General features: G+C 63.4%; 3 non-coding genes across 3 annotated transcripts; all 3 read right to left on the bottom strand.

Annotated features, from left to right (window-relative positions):
- Nucleotides 1–3779: 3779 nt before the first annotated feature.
- LOC142830710 (U1 spliceosomal RNA) lies at nucleotides 3780–3943 on the bottom strand. The gene has a single exon (XR_012906152.1). It is a non-coding gene; the product is annotated as a U1 spliceosomal RNA (small nuclear RNA).
- Nucleotides 3944–8053: 4110 nt separating this feature from the next.
- Nucleotides 8054–8217, bottom strand: LOC142830709 (U1 spliceosomal RNA). The gene has a single exon (XR_012906150.1). It is a non-coding gene; the product is annotated as a U1 spliceosomal RNA (small nuclear RNA).
- Nucleotides 8218–12329: 4112 nt separating this feature from the next.
- Nucleotides 12330–12493, bottom strand: LOC142830704 (U1 spliceosomal RNA). Its single transcript, XR_012906146.1, has one exon. It is a non-coding gene; the product is annotated as a U1 spliceosomal RNA (small nuclear RNA).
- Between the last annotated feature and the right edge of the window lie 289 nt (nucleotides 12494–12782).

The raw sequence follows: 12782 nt of genomic DNA, 5'->3' as shown, positions 1-12782 counted from the left end.
GCTCCGCCCCTCCGCCCGGGACACGCCCCCGCCCGCTCTCTCGCGCTCTCTCCCCTCTCCGGCCTGAGCCCCGCTTCGGCGGCGAGGAGCCCGGCGGCGCTGCTGCACCCCGACTCCCGACTCCCGACCCCGCCGGCGCTCTCCCCGGCTGCGGCCCGCACACCCGGCAGGGGCTGGCTCGGGCGGGGGCCGCCACTCGGGAGGCACCGGCTCCGTGCGGCTTCCGCTCTCCCCCCCATCCCCCGACACGCCGGCCCAGCCGGGCCCGTCGCCCTCCGGAGCCGGGCGCATCCGGAGCACACGGGGGGGCAAGAAGGAAGCGGGGGTGGGGTGGGGTGGGGGGGGGGAGAAGGCAGGAGCCCTCCGGGGAGGCACAGGAATCTTCCCCCCTCCCACTAGGAGAAGCATCCGCCCTTTCCGCTCCCCCTCCCGCACACGCGCACACGCCCCACACCTCCAGCCCTCCTGGCTAACCCCGGGCACGTCACCCCACCTCTTCCGGGCCTCCCTTCTCCCTTTGGCAAAATGGGGCTGCTGAGGCTTCCCTCCCTGGCAGCAGGGGCGGATGAGAGTTCTGCGGGGGGGCCTTTGGAGAAAACATAGAAAAAAGGGGTCATCCCACCCCTGTGCCCACTCCTCACGGGCTGTGTGTAGACTGGCCACGTTTTCCGGAAAAACAGCCGCTTTTCCGGAAAAACTTGCCAGCTGCCGTCTACACTGGCCGCTTGAATTTCCGCAAAAGCACTGACTTCCTACTGTAAGAAATCAGAGAGGTGCAACGCTGGGCCGCGCGGTTTTAAAGTCCCGGGCCGTGAGGTCACGCCGCGCATGCGCTCCCTCGGCCCCACGTGGGCCGTGCTGGCCGGCGCCGGGGAATTTCAAGGGCGGGGCTGCGGCGCCCCGTCACAGTCCTCCCTCCCCCCCCAATCTCCTTCTCCTCCTCCAGCAGCCGCCCGCCGGTCCTTCGGCGGACGGCCCACCGGGAAATTCCCGGTATCCCGCCGGGCCAGTCCGCCCCTGGCGCTGGCGCGGGGCCTATTGAAGCAGCCGCCCCGCTCGCCCTGCCCTATATCCGCCGCTGCCTGGCGGGGGCCTTGGGCGGAGAACCACGCTGAAGAGCAGGAAGAGGCTCCCAGGCCGAGGTGCAATTAGCGGAGCTTTGGGAAGCAACAGAGAAACACCATTCAGGTCGCCAGGTGTCAGGGAGGTGCGGCCCCCGCCCTCCCCCATCCGCATCCGCATCCGCATCCAGATGTGACTCTCGGCCCGCAGGTAGAACGGAAGGCCCGTTCCTTCAGAGGCGTTCAGCGTCGAACGGACTTGATGGCACGGGAAAGAGAAACGCAAAACGCGTAGCCGTGGGATCGGCTTACGTGGCAGGACTGCATTTCGCGGACCGTAGGCCGACCTTCCCGGTCCGGTTGGGCGCGTCTACGCCGCAGCCGCGGCTCGAAATAAGCTACGCCGTTTGAGCCGCGCCAACGGCGCTGCTTCTTTCGAAAGAGCTTATTTCGTCTGCACCGTGGAACGTGTTCGTCAGTGTTCTGGGGAAAGGGTGAGGCGGCAAACGCTGCGGACGGTGCAAAAAGGCCGCCTGATACTTTCGTCCGAAGCGGGCAGCGAAGAGCTACGAAGGGAACTCGCAACACTCCGAGGGGCGGGAGGGGACAGGGCGAGCTGGTTGTCGCAGGGTGCTTAAACACCCTGCAATCTGTTTCCCGGCAGCCACGGAGTTGGGGCCTAGGCCGGAGGATGTTGCGAAGGCCGAGATACCGAGGCAGTGCGATGAAATGCCTCTTCCCCCCCTTCCCCCCCACCCCCCTCCGTACTCAAGGAGCTGACTGGGGTGACACCTGAGACATGGAGGATTATTTCAGAAAACTCGCGGCAGGCGGAAGAGATTCCCGAAGAGGGGGAAGGGACAACCTATCGAAAGGGTATATCTGCTGTCTTCAGGAAAGCTGTGGGTACCGTCTCGCGTGACTTGCGCACGAACGCGCTCGCTAGCCAAACGCAAGCCGGGCTGTCTTCGGGAAAGCTGTGGGTACCGTCTCGCGTGACTTGCGCACGAACGCGCTCGCTAGCCAAACGCAAGCCGGACGGACCTACCGTCAGGGGGCTGCTAAAGGGTCAGGGATACCGTTCCCGGGGAATAGTTATCGCCGTAGTGCCCAGCCTCGCCGGAAGGGCGTAACGAGCGGGGGTCCGGCAGGGATGCCTTGCGGGCCCGGTTCCCTTCCTCGGCCATTCGGATGGGCGGCGTAGAGAGTACGCTTATCAAGACTGCGGAGGACCCCGAGCTGGGAGGGGGTTGCAGGTGCCGTGGAGGACGGGATCCTCGCAATTCGAAATGATCTGGACAAAGCGGAGAAATGGTTTGGAGAGACTAGGATGAAGTTCAATGAGGCCGAATGCAAAGTACTCCGCTTACGAACGATCGATCCGTTGCTTGCGCCGGCGTGCACGGTGGCAGAGAGGGAGGGGGGGGGAGAGAGAGAGAGAAAATGGGAAACGGCTGTCTAGGAAGGAACACCGCGGACAAGAATCGGCGCAGCAGGGGAGAGGGCCAGGGAGAGGCTGGCTGTCACAGAGGACCGCGAGGTAAACGGGAGTCGGGAGAGTAAGACGGTTGCCGGAGCAGCGAACGTCGTTCTGGGGCGGGCTAGCGGCGGCAGCAGCGTCGTGCGCAAGACAGGAAGGCTGCGTCTACACTGGCCACTTATTCCGGAAAATCAGCCGCTTTTCCGGAATAACTTGCCAGCTGTCTACACTGGCCCCTTGAATTTCCGGAAAAGCGCTGACGATCTACTGTAAAATCGTCAGTGCTTTTCCGGAAAAACTATGCTGCTCCCGTTCGGGCAAAAGTCCTTTTCCGGAAAACTGTTCCGGAAAAGGGCCAGTGTTGACAGCACAGATTTCTTTTCCGCAAAAAAGCCCCGATCGCGAAAATGACCATCGGGGCTTTTTGGCGGAAAAGCGCGTCTACATTGGCACGGACGCTTTTCCGGAAAAGCATCCTGCCAATGTAGACGCGCTTTTCCCGGAAATAATTATAACGGAAAACTGTTCCGTTTTAAGCATTTCCGGAAAATCATGCCCGTGTAGACGTAGCCGAAAAGTAATTCTTCTTCCGCTCTACAGGGTGAGGATTCGGCCTAGCTGGAGCATTGTGCCCTGTGGGCGGGAAGGGAGGCGGGCTCATACAAATGGGAGACAGGGAATGCAGAAAAATGCAAGAGAAACTGACTGTGCCGGGCGGGCGTAGAAAGCATGAGCCTCTGAGGGAAGATTGGAAGGGAGTCTGCCAGAGGGGAGCTGCTAAGAGCTTTCAGGGCCATAAAAGGCTGCTAGGCAGAGAAGGGAGAACTTCTGGTTCTTCTGAAGCTGGGGGAGAGGAGGGGGGCTCCAGGACGAGAAGCAAGGGGCTGGGGCTGGGGCTGGGGCTGGGGCTGCAGCTGTAGGTGCAGGTGCAGGTGCAGCGAGGGCCGGCCGGCCGTTAGGGGAAACTTCCTGTAAGGCGAGCGAGCGAGCGAGCGAGCAGGGTGGCTGAAGAGGGGCACCAATGGCCTAGGAAAGCGACGCGCTTCCCGAGAGATGACGGAAGAAGCAGAGAAAAGAGCCCACCCCGGGCCTGGCCACGCCGGAGCGCGGAGCAGGCTCCGAGAGCGGAGAAAAAAGAAAGGCGGAAAGCGAGCGAAGTTCGCCGCAGAGCGAGGACACAAGCACCAACCTTCCCTCTCCGTTCGCCCGTCACTCGGTCTATTCTTCACAGAGAGCGCCAGGGGAAAGCGCGAACGCAGTCCCCCACTACCACAAATTATGCAGTCGAGTTTCCCGCATTTGGGGAAATCGCAGGGGTCAGCACACCCGCAGTGCAATGGATGAGCCTCACCCTGGGAAAACCACCTTCGTGATCATGGTATCTCCCCTGCCAGGTAAGTATGAGTTCCACCCGCACAACCACCGCCTGCCCCCCACCGCCCAAACCCTCTCACATCACGGGGGACGCCGCCTCGCGCACCCGCACCGCCGCGCCCCAAACGCTCCCCTACCGCCCGCACCCGCCCCCAAGCCGCCCCCGACACCCACAACCGAGCCCCGCTCGCCCAAGGCGGGCCCCGCTCGCCAGCCCGCTCCCGCTCCCACAAGCCTCCGCTCGCGCCCGCATCTGCATACGTGCTCACGCCGCTCCGCCCCTCCGCCCGGGACACGCCCCCGCCCGCTCTCTCGCTCTCTCTCCCCTCTCCGGCCTGAGCCCCGCTTCGGCGGCGAGGAGCCCGGCGGCGCTGCTGCACCCCGACTCCCGACCCCGCCGGCGCTCTCCCCGGCTGCGGCCCGCACACCCGGCAGGGGCTGGCTCGGGCGGGGGCCGCCACTCGGGAGGCACCGGCTCCGTGCGGCTTCCGCTCTCGCCCCCCCCCCCCATCCCCCGACACCCCGGCCCAGCCGGGCCGGGCGCATCCGGAGCCGGGCGCATCCGGAGCACACGGGGGGGCAAGAAGGAAGCGGGGGCGGGGTGGGGTGGGGTGGGGGGGGAGAAGGCAGGAGCCCTCCGGGGAGGCACAGGAATCTTCCCCCCTCCCACTAGGAGAAGCATCCGCCCTTTCCGCTCCCCCTCCCGCACACGCGCACACGCCCCACACCTCCAGCCCTCCTGGCTAACCCCGGGCACGTCACCCCACCTCTTCCGGGCCTCCCTTCTCCCTTTGGCAAAATGGGGCTGCTGAGGCTTCCCTCCCTGGCAGCAGGGGCGGATGAGAGTTCTGCGGGGGGGCCTTTGGAGAAAACATAGAAAAAAGGGGTCATCCCACCCCTGTGCCCACTCCTCACGGGCTGTGTGTAGACTGGCCACGTTTTCCGGAAAAACAGCCGCTTTTCCGGAAAAACTTGCCAGCTGCCGTCTACACTGGCCGCTTGAATTTCCGCAAAAGCACTGACTTCCTACTGTAAGAAATCAGAGAGGTGCAACGCTGGGCCGCGCGGTTTTAAAGTCCCGGGCCGTGAGGTCACGCCGCGCATGCGCTCCCTCGGCCCCACGTGGGCCGTGCTGGCCGGCGCCGGGGAATTTCAAGGGCGGGGCTGCGGCGCCCCGTCACAGTCCTCCCTCCCCCCCCAATCTCCTTCTCCTCCTCCAGCAGCCGCCCGCCGGTCCTTCGGCGGACGGCCCACCGGGAAATTCCCGGTATCCCGCCGGGCCAGTCCGCCCCTGGCGCTGGCGCGGGGCCTATTGAAGCAGCCGCCCCGCTCGCCCTGCCCTATATCCGCCGCTGCCTGGCGGGGGCCTTGGGCGGAGAACCACGCTGAAGAGCAGGAAGAGGCTCCCAGGCCGAGGTGCAATTAGCGGAGCTTTGGGAAGCAACAGAGAAACACCATTCAGGTCGCCAGGTGTCAGGGAGGTGCGGCCCCCGCCCTCCCCCATCCGCATCCGCATCCGCATCCAGATGTGACTCTCGGCCCGCAGGTAGAACGGAAGGCCCGTTCCTTCAGAGGCGTTCAGCGTCGAACGGACTTGATGGCACGGGAAAGAGAAACGCAAAACGCGTAGCCGTGGGATCGGCTTACGCGGCAGGACTGCATTTCGCGGACCGTAGGCCGACCTTCCCGGTCCGGTTGGGCGCGTCTACGCCGCAGCCGCGGCTCGAAATAAGCTACGCCGTTTGAGCCGCGCCAACGGCGCTGCTTCTTTCGAAAGAGCTTATTTCGTCTGCACCGTGGAACGTGTTCGTCAGTGTTCTGGGGAAAGGGTGAGGCGGCAAACGCTGCGGACGGTGCAAAAAGGCCGCCTGATACTTTCGTCCGAAGCGGGCAGCGAAGAGCTACGAAGGGAACTCGCAACACTCCGAGGGGCGGGAGGGGACAGGGCGAGCTGGTTGTCGCAGGGTGCTTAAACACCCTGCAATCTGTTTCCCGGCAGCCACGGAGTTGGGGCCTAGGCCGGAGGATGTTGCGAAGGCCGAGATACCGAGGCAGTGCGATGAAATGCCTCTTCCCCCCCTTCCCCCCCACCCCCCTCCGTACTCAAGGAGCTGACTGGGGTGACACCTGAGACATGGAGGATTATTTCAGAAAACTCGCGGCAGGCGGAAGAGATTCCCGAAGAGGGGGAAGGGACAACCTATCGAAAGGGTATATCTGCTGTCTTCAGGAAAGCTGTGGGTACCGTCTCGCGTGACTTGCGCACGAACGCGCTCGCTAGCCAAACGCAAGCCGGGCTGTCTTCGGGAAAGCTGTGGGTACCGTCTCGCGTGACTTGCGCACGAACGCGCTCGCTAGCCAAACGCAAGCCGGGCTGTCTTCGGGAAAGCTGTGGGTACCGTCTCGCGTGACTTGCGCACGAACGCGCTCGCTAGCCAAACGCAAGCCGGACGGACCTACCGTCAGGGGGCTGCTAAAGGGTCAGGGATACCGTTCCCGGGGAATAGTTATCGCCGTAGTGCCCAGCCTCGCCGGAAGGGCGTAACGAGCGGGGGTCCGGCAGGGATGCCTTGCGGGCCCGGTTCCCTTCCTCGGCCATTCGGATGGGCGGCGTAGAGAGTACGCTTATCAAGACTGCGGAGGACCCCGAGCTGGGAGGGGGTTGCAGGTGCCGTGGAGGACGGGATCCTCGCAATTCGAAATGATCTGGACAAAGCGGAGAAATGGTTTGGAGAGACTAGGATGAAGTTCAATGAGGCCGAATGCAAAGTACTCCGCTTACGAACGATCGATCCGTTGCTTGCGCCGGCGTGCACGGTGGCAGAGAGGGAGGGGGGGGGAGAGAGAGAGAGAAAATGGGAAACGGCTGTCTAGGAAGGAACACCGCGGACAAGAATCGGCGCAGCAGGGGAGAGGGCCAGGGAGAGGCTGGCTGTCACAGAGGACCGCGAGGTAAACGGGAGTCGGGAGAGTAAGACGGTTGCCGGAGCAGCGAACGTCGTTCTGGGGCGGGCTAGCGGCGGCAGCAGCGTCGTGCGCAAGACAGGAAGGCTGCGTCTACACTGGCCACTTATTCCGGAAAATCAGCCGCTTTTCTGGAATAACTTGCCAGCTGTCTACACTGGCCCCTTGAATTTCCGGAAAAGCGCTGACGATCTACTGTAAAATCGTCAGTGCTTTTCCGGAAAAACTATGCTGCTCCCGTTCGGGCAAAAGTCCTTTTCCGGAAAACTGTTCCGGAAAAGGGCCAGTGTTGACAGCACAGATTTCTTTTCCGCAAAAAAGCCCCGATCGCGAAAATGACCATCGGGGCTTTTTGGCGGAAAAGCGCGTCTACATTGGCACGGACGCTTTTCCGGAAAAGCATCCTGCCAATGTAGACGCGCTTTTCCCGGAAATAATTATAACGGAAAACTGTTCCGTTTTAAGCATTTCCGGAAAATCATGCCCGTGTAGACGTAGCCGAAAAGTAATTCTTCTTCCGCTCTACAGGGTGAGGATTCGGCCTAGCTGGAGCATTGTGCCCTGTGGGCGGGAAGGGAGGCGGGCTCATACAAATGGGAGACAGGGAATGCAGAAAAATGCAAGAGAAACTGACTGTGCCGGGCGGGCGTAGAAAGCATGAGCCTCTGAGGGAAGATTGGAAGGGAGTCTGCCAGAGGGGAGCTGCTAAGAGCTTTCAGGGCCATAAAAGGCTGCTAGGCAGAGAAGGGAGAACTTCTGGTTCTTCTGAAGCTGGGGGAGAGGAGGGGGGCTCCAGGACGAGAAGCAAGGGGCTGGGGCTGGGGCTGGGGCTGCAGCTGTAGGTGCAGGTGCAGGTGCAGGTGCAGCGAGGGCCGGCCGGCCGTTAGGGGAAACTTCCTGTAAGGCGAGCGAGCGAGCGAGCGAGCGAGCGAGCAGGGTGGCTGAAGAGGGGCACCAATGGCCTAGGAAAGCGACGCGCTTCCCGGGAGATGACGGAAGAAGCAGAGAAAAGAGCCCACCCCGGGCCTGGCCACGCCGGAGCGCGGAGCAGGGTCCGAGAGCGGAGAAAAAAGAAAGGCGGAAAGCGAGCGAAGTTCGCCGCAGAGCGAGGACACAAGCACCAACCTTCCCTCTCCGTTCGCCCGTCACTCGGTCTATTCTTCACAGAGAGCGCCAGGGGAAAGCGCGAACGCAGTCCCCCACTACCACAAATTATGCAGTCGAGTTTCCCGCATTTGGGGAAATCGCAGGGGTCAGCACACCCGCAGTGCAATGGATGAGCCTCACCCTGGGAAAACCACCTTCGTGATCATGGTATCTCCCCTGCCAGGTAAGTATGAGTTCCACCCGCACAACCACCGCCTGCCCCCCACCGCCCAAACCCTCTCACATCACGGGGGACGCCGCCTCGCGCACCCGCACCGCCGCGCCCCAAACGCTCCCCTACCGCCCGCACCCGCCCCCAAGCCGCCCCCGACACCCACAACCGAGCCCCGCTCGCCCAAGGCGGGCCCCGCTCGCCAGCCCGCTCCCGCTCCCACAAGCCTCCGCTCGCGCCCGCATCTGCATACGTGCTCACGCCGCTCCGCCCCTCCGCCCGGGACACGCCCCCGCCCGCTCTCTCGCTCTCTCTCCCCTCTCCGGCCTGAGCCCCGCTTCGGCGGCGAGGAGCCCGGCGGCGCTGCTGCACCCCGACTCCCGACCCCGCCGGCGCTCTCCCCGGCTGCGGCCCGCACACCCGGCAGGGGCTGGCTCGGGCGGGGGCCGCCACTCGGGAGGCACCGGCTCCGTGCGGCTTCCGCTCTCGCCCCCCCCCCCCATCCCCCGACACCCCGGCCCAGCCGGGCCGGGCGCATCCGGAGCCGGGCGCATCCGGAGCACACGGGGGGGCAAGAAGGAAGCGGGGGCGGGGTGGGGTGGGGTGGGGGGGGAGAAGGCAGGAGCCCTCCGGGGAGGCACAGGAATCTTCCCCCCTCCCACTAGGAGAAGCATCCGCCCTTTCCGCTCCCCCTCCCGCACACGCGCACACGCCCCACACCTCCAGCCCTCCTGGCTAACCCCGGGCACGTCACCCCACCTCTTCCGGGCCTCCCTTCTCCCTTTGGCAAAATGGGGCTGCTGAGGCTTCCCTCCCTGGCAGCAGGGGCGGATGAGAGTTCTGCGGGGGGGCCTTTGGAGAAAACATAGAAAAAAGGGGTCATCCCACCCCTGTGCCCACTCCTCACGGGCTGTGTGTAGACTGGCCACGTTTTCCGGAAAAACAGCCGCTTTTCCGGAAAAACTTGCCAGCTGCCGTCTACACTGGCCGCTTGAATTTCCGCAAAAGCACTGACTTCCTACTGTAAGAAATCAGAGAGGTGCAACGCTGGGCCGCGCGGTTTTAAAGTCCCGGGCCGTGAGGTCACGCCGCGCATGCGCTCCCTCGGCCCCACGTGGGCCGTGCTGGCCGGCGCCGGGGAATTTCAAGGGCGGGGCTGCGGCGCCCCGTCACAGTCCTCCCTCCCCCCCCAATCTCCTTCTCCTCCTCCAGCAGCCGCCCGCCGGTCCTTCGGCGGACGGCCCACCGGGAAATTCCCGGTATCCCGCCGGGCCAGTCCGCCCCTGGCGCTGGCGCGGGGCCTATTGAAGCAGCCGCCCCGCTCGCCCTGCCCTATATCCGCCGCTGCCTGGCGGGGGCCTTGGGCGGAGAACCACGCTGAAGAGCAGGAAGAGGCTCCCAGGCCGAGGTGCAATTAGCGGAGCTTTGGGAAGCAACAGAGAAACACCATTCAGGTCGCCAGGTGTCAGGGAGGTGCGGCCCCCGCCCTCCCCCATCCGCATCCGCATCCGCATCCAGATGTGACTCTCGGCCCGCAGGTAGAACGGAAGGCCCGTTCCTTCAGAGGCGTTCAGCGTCGAACGGACTTGATGGCACGGGAAAGAGAAACGCAAAACGCGTAGCCGTGGGATCGGCTTACGTGGCAGGACTGCATTTCGCGGACCGTAGGCCGACCTTCCCGGTCCGGTTGGACGCGTCTACGCCGCAGCCGCGGCTCGAAATAAGCTACGCCGTTTGAGCCGCGCCAACGGCGCTGCTTCTTTCGAAAGAGCTTATTTCGTCTGCACCGTGGAACGTGTTCGTCAGTGTTCTGGGGAAAGGGTGAGGCGGCAAACGCTGCGGACGGTGCAAAAAGGCCGCCTGATACTTTCGTCCGAAGCGGGCAGCGAAGAGCTACGAAGGGAACTCGCAACACTCCGAGGGGCGGGAGGGGACAGGGCGAGCTGGTTGTCGCAGGGTGCTTAAACACCCTGCAATCTGTTTCCCGGCAGCCACGGAGTTGGGGCCTAGGCCGGAGGATGTTGCGAAGGCCGAGATACCGAGGCAGTGCGATGAAATGCCTCTTCCCCCCCTTCCCCCCCACCCCCCTCCGTACTCAAGGAGCTGACTGGGGTGACACCTGAGACATGGAGGATTATTTCAGAAAACTCGCGGCAGGCGGAAGAGATTCCCGAAGAGGGGGAAGGGACAACCTATCGAAAGGGTATATCTGCTGTCTTCAGGAAAGCTGTGGGTACCGTCTCGCGTGACTTGCGCACGAACGCGCTCGCTAGCCAAACGCAAGCCGGGCTGTCTTCGGGAAAGCTGTGGGTACCGTCTCGCGTGACTTGCGCACGAACGCGCTCGCTAGCCAAACGCAAGCCGGGCTGTCTTCGGGAAAGCTGTGGGTACCGTCTCGCGTGACTTGCGCACGAACGCGCTCGCTAGCCAAACGCAAGCCGGACGGACCTACCGTCAGGGGGCTGCTAAAGGGTCAGGGATACCGTTCCCGGGGAATAGTTATCGCCGTAGTGCCCAGCCTCGCCGGAAGGGCGTAACGAGCGGGGGTCCGGCAGGGATGCCTTGCGGGCCCGGTTCCCTTCCTCGGCCATTCGGATGGGCGGCGTAGAGAGTACGCTTATCAAGACTGCGGAGGACCCCGAGCTGGGAGGGGGTTGCAGGTGCCGTGGAGGACGGGATCCTCGCAATTCGAAATGATCTGGACAAAGCGGAGAAATGGTTTGGAGAGACTAGGATGAAGTTCAATGAGGCCGAATGCAAAGTACTCCGCTTACGAACGATCGATCCGTTGCTTGCGCCGGCGTGCACGGTGGCAGAGAGGGAGGGGGGGGGAGAGAGAGAGAGAAAATGGGAAACGGCTGTCTAGGAAGGAACACCGCGGACAAGAATCGGCGCAGCAGGGGAGAGGGCCAGGGAGAGGCTGGCTGTCACAGAGGACCGCGAGGTAAACGGGAGTCGGGAGAGTAAGACGGTTGCCGGAGCAGCGAACGTCGTTCTGGGGCGGGCTAGCGGCGGCAGCAGCGTCGTGCGCAAGACAGGAAGGCTGCGTCTACACTGGCCACTTATTCCGGAAAATCAGCCGCTTTTCTGGAATAACTTGCCAGCTGTCTACACTGGCCCCTTGAATTTCCGGAAAAGCGCTGACGATCTACTGTAAAATCGTCAGTGCTTTTCCGGAAAAACTATGCTGCTCCCGTTCGGGCAAAAGTCCTTTTCCGGAAAACTGTTCCGGAAAAGGGCCAGTGTTGACAGCACAGATTTCTTTTCCGCAAAAAAGCCCCGATCGCGAAAATGACCATCGGGGCTTTTTGGCGGAAAAGCGCGTCTACATTGGCACGGACGCTTTTCCGGAAAAGCATCCTGCCAATGTAGACGCGCTTTTCCCGGAAATAATTATAACGGAAAACTGTTCCGTTTTAAGCATTTCCGGAAAATCATGCCCGTGTAGACGTAGCCGAAAAGTAATTCTTCTTCCGCTCTACAGGGTGAGGATTCGGCCTAGCTGGAGCATTGTGCCCTGTGGGCGGGAAGGGAGGCAGGCTCATACAAATGGGAGACAGGGAATGCAGAAAAATGCAAGAGAAACTGACTGTGCCGGGCGGGCGTAGAAAGCATGAGCCTCTGAGGGAAGATTGGAAGGGAGTCTGCCAGAGGGGAGCTGCTAAGAGCTTTCAGGGCCATAAAAGGCTGCTAGGCAGAGAAGGGAGAACTTCTGGTTCTTCTGAAGCTGGGGGAGAGGAGGGGGGCTCCAGGACGAGAAGCAAGGGGCTGGGGCTGGGGCTGGGGCTGGGGCTGCAGCTGTAGGTGCAGGTGCAGGTGCAGGTGCAGCGAGGGCCGGCCGGCCGTTAGGGGAAACTTCCTGTAAGGCGAGCGAGCGAGCGAGCGAGCGAGCAGGGTGGCTGAAGAGGGGCACCAATGGCCTAGGAAAGCGACGCGCTTCCCGGGAGATGACGGAAGAAGCAGAGAAAAGAGCCCACCCCGGGCCTGGCCACGCCGGAGCGCGGAGCAGGCTCCGAGAGCGGAGAAAAAAGAAAGGCGGAAAGCGAGCGAAGTTCGCCGCAGAGCGAGGACACAAGCACCAACCTTCCCTCTCCGTTCGCCCGTTACTCGGTCTATTCTTCACAGAGAGCGCCAGGGGAAAGCGCGAACGCAGTCCCCCACTACCACAAATTATGCAGTCGAGTTTCCCGCATTTGGGGAAATCGCAGGGGTCAGCACACCCGCAGTGCAATGGATGAGCCTCACCCTGGGAAAACCACCTTCGTGATCATGGTATCTCCCCTGCCAGGTAAGTATGAGTTCCACCCGCACAACCACCGCCTGCCCCCCACCGCCCAAACCCTCTCACATCACGGGGGACGCCGCCTCGCGCACCCGCACCGCCGCGCCCCAAACGCTCCCCTACCGCCCGCACCCGCCCCCAAGCCGCCCCCGACACCCACAACCGAGCCCCGCTCGCCCAAGGCGGGCCCCGCTCGCCAGCCCGCTCCCGCTCCCACAAGCCTCCGCTCGCGCCCGCATCTGCATACGTGCTCACGCCGCTCCGCCCCTCCGCCCGGGACACGCCCCCGCCCGCTCTCTCGCT

This window comes from Pelodiscus sinensis, chromosome 9, assembly GCF_049634645.1.
Source record: "Pelodiscus sinensis isolate JC-2024 chromosome 9, ASM4963464v1, whole genome shotgun sequence".
NCBI classification, from domain to species: Eukaryota; Metazoa; Chordata; order Testudines; family Trionychidae; genus Pelodiscus; species Pelodiscus sinensis.
The sequence above is the reverse complement of the archived record's forward strand: the minus strand, read 5'-3'. Positions and strand labels throughout refer to the sequence as shown.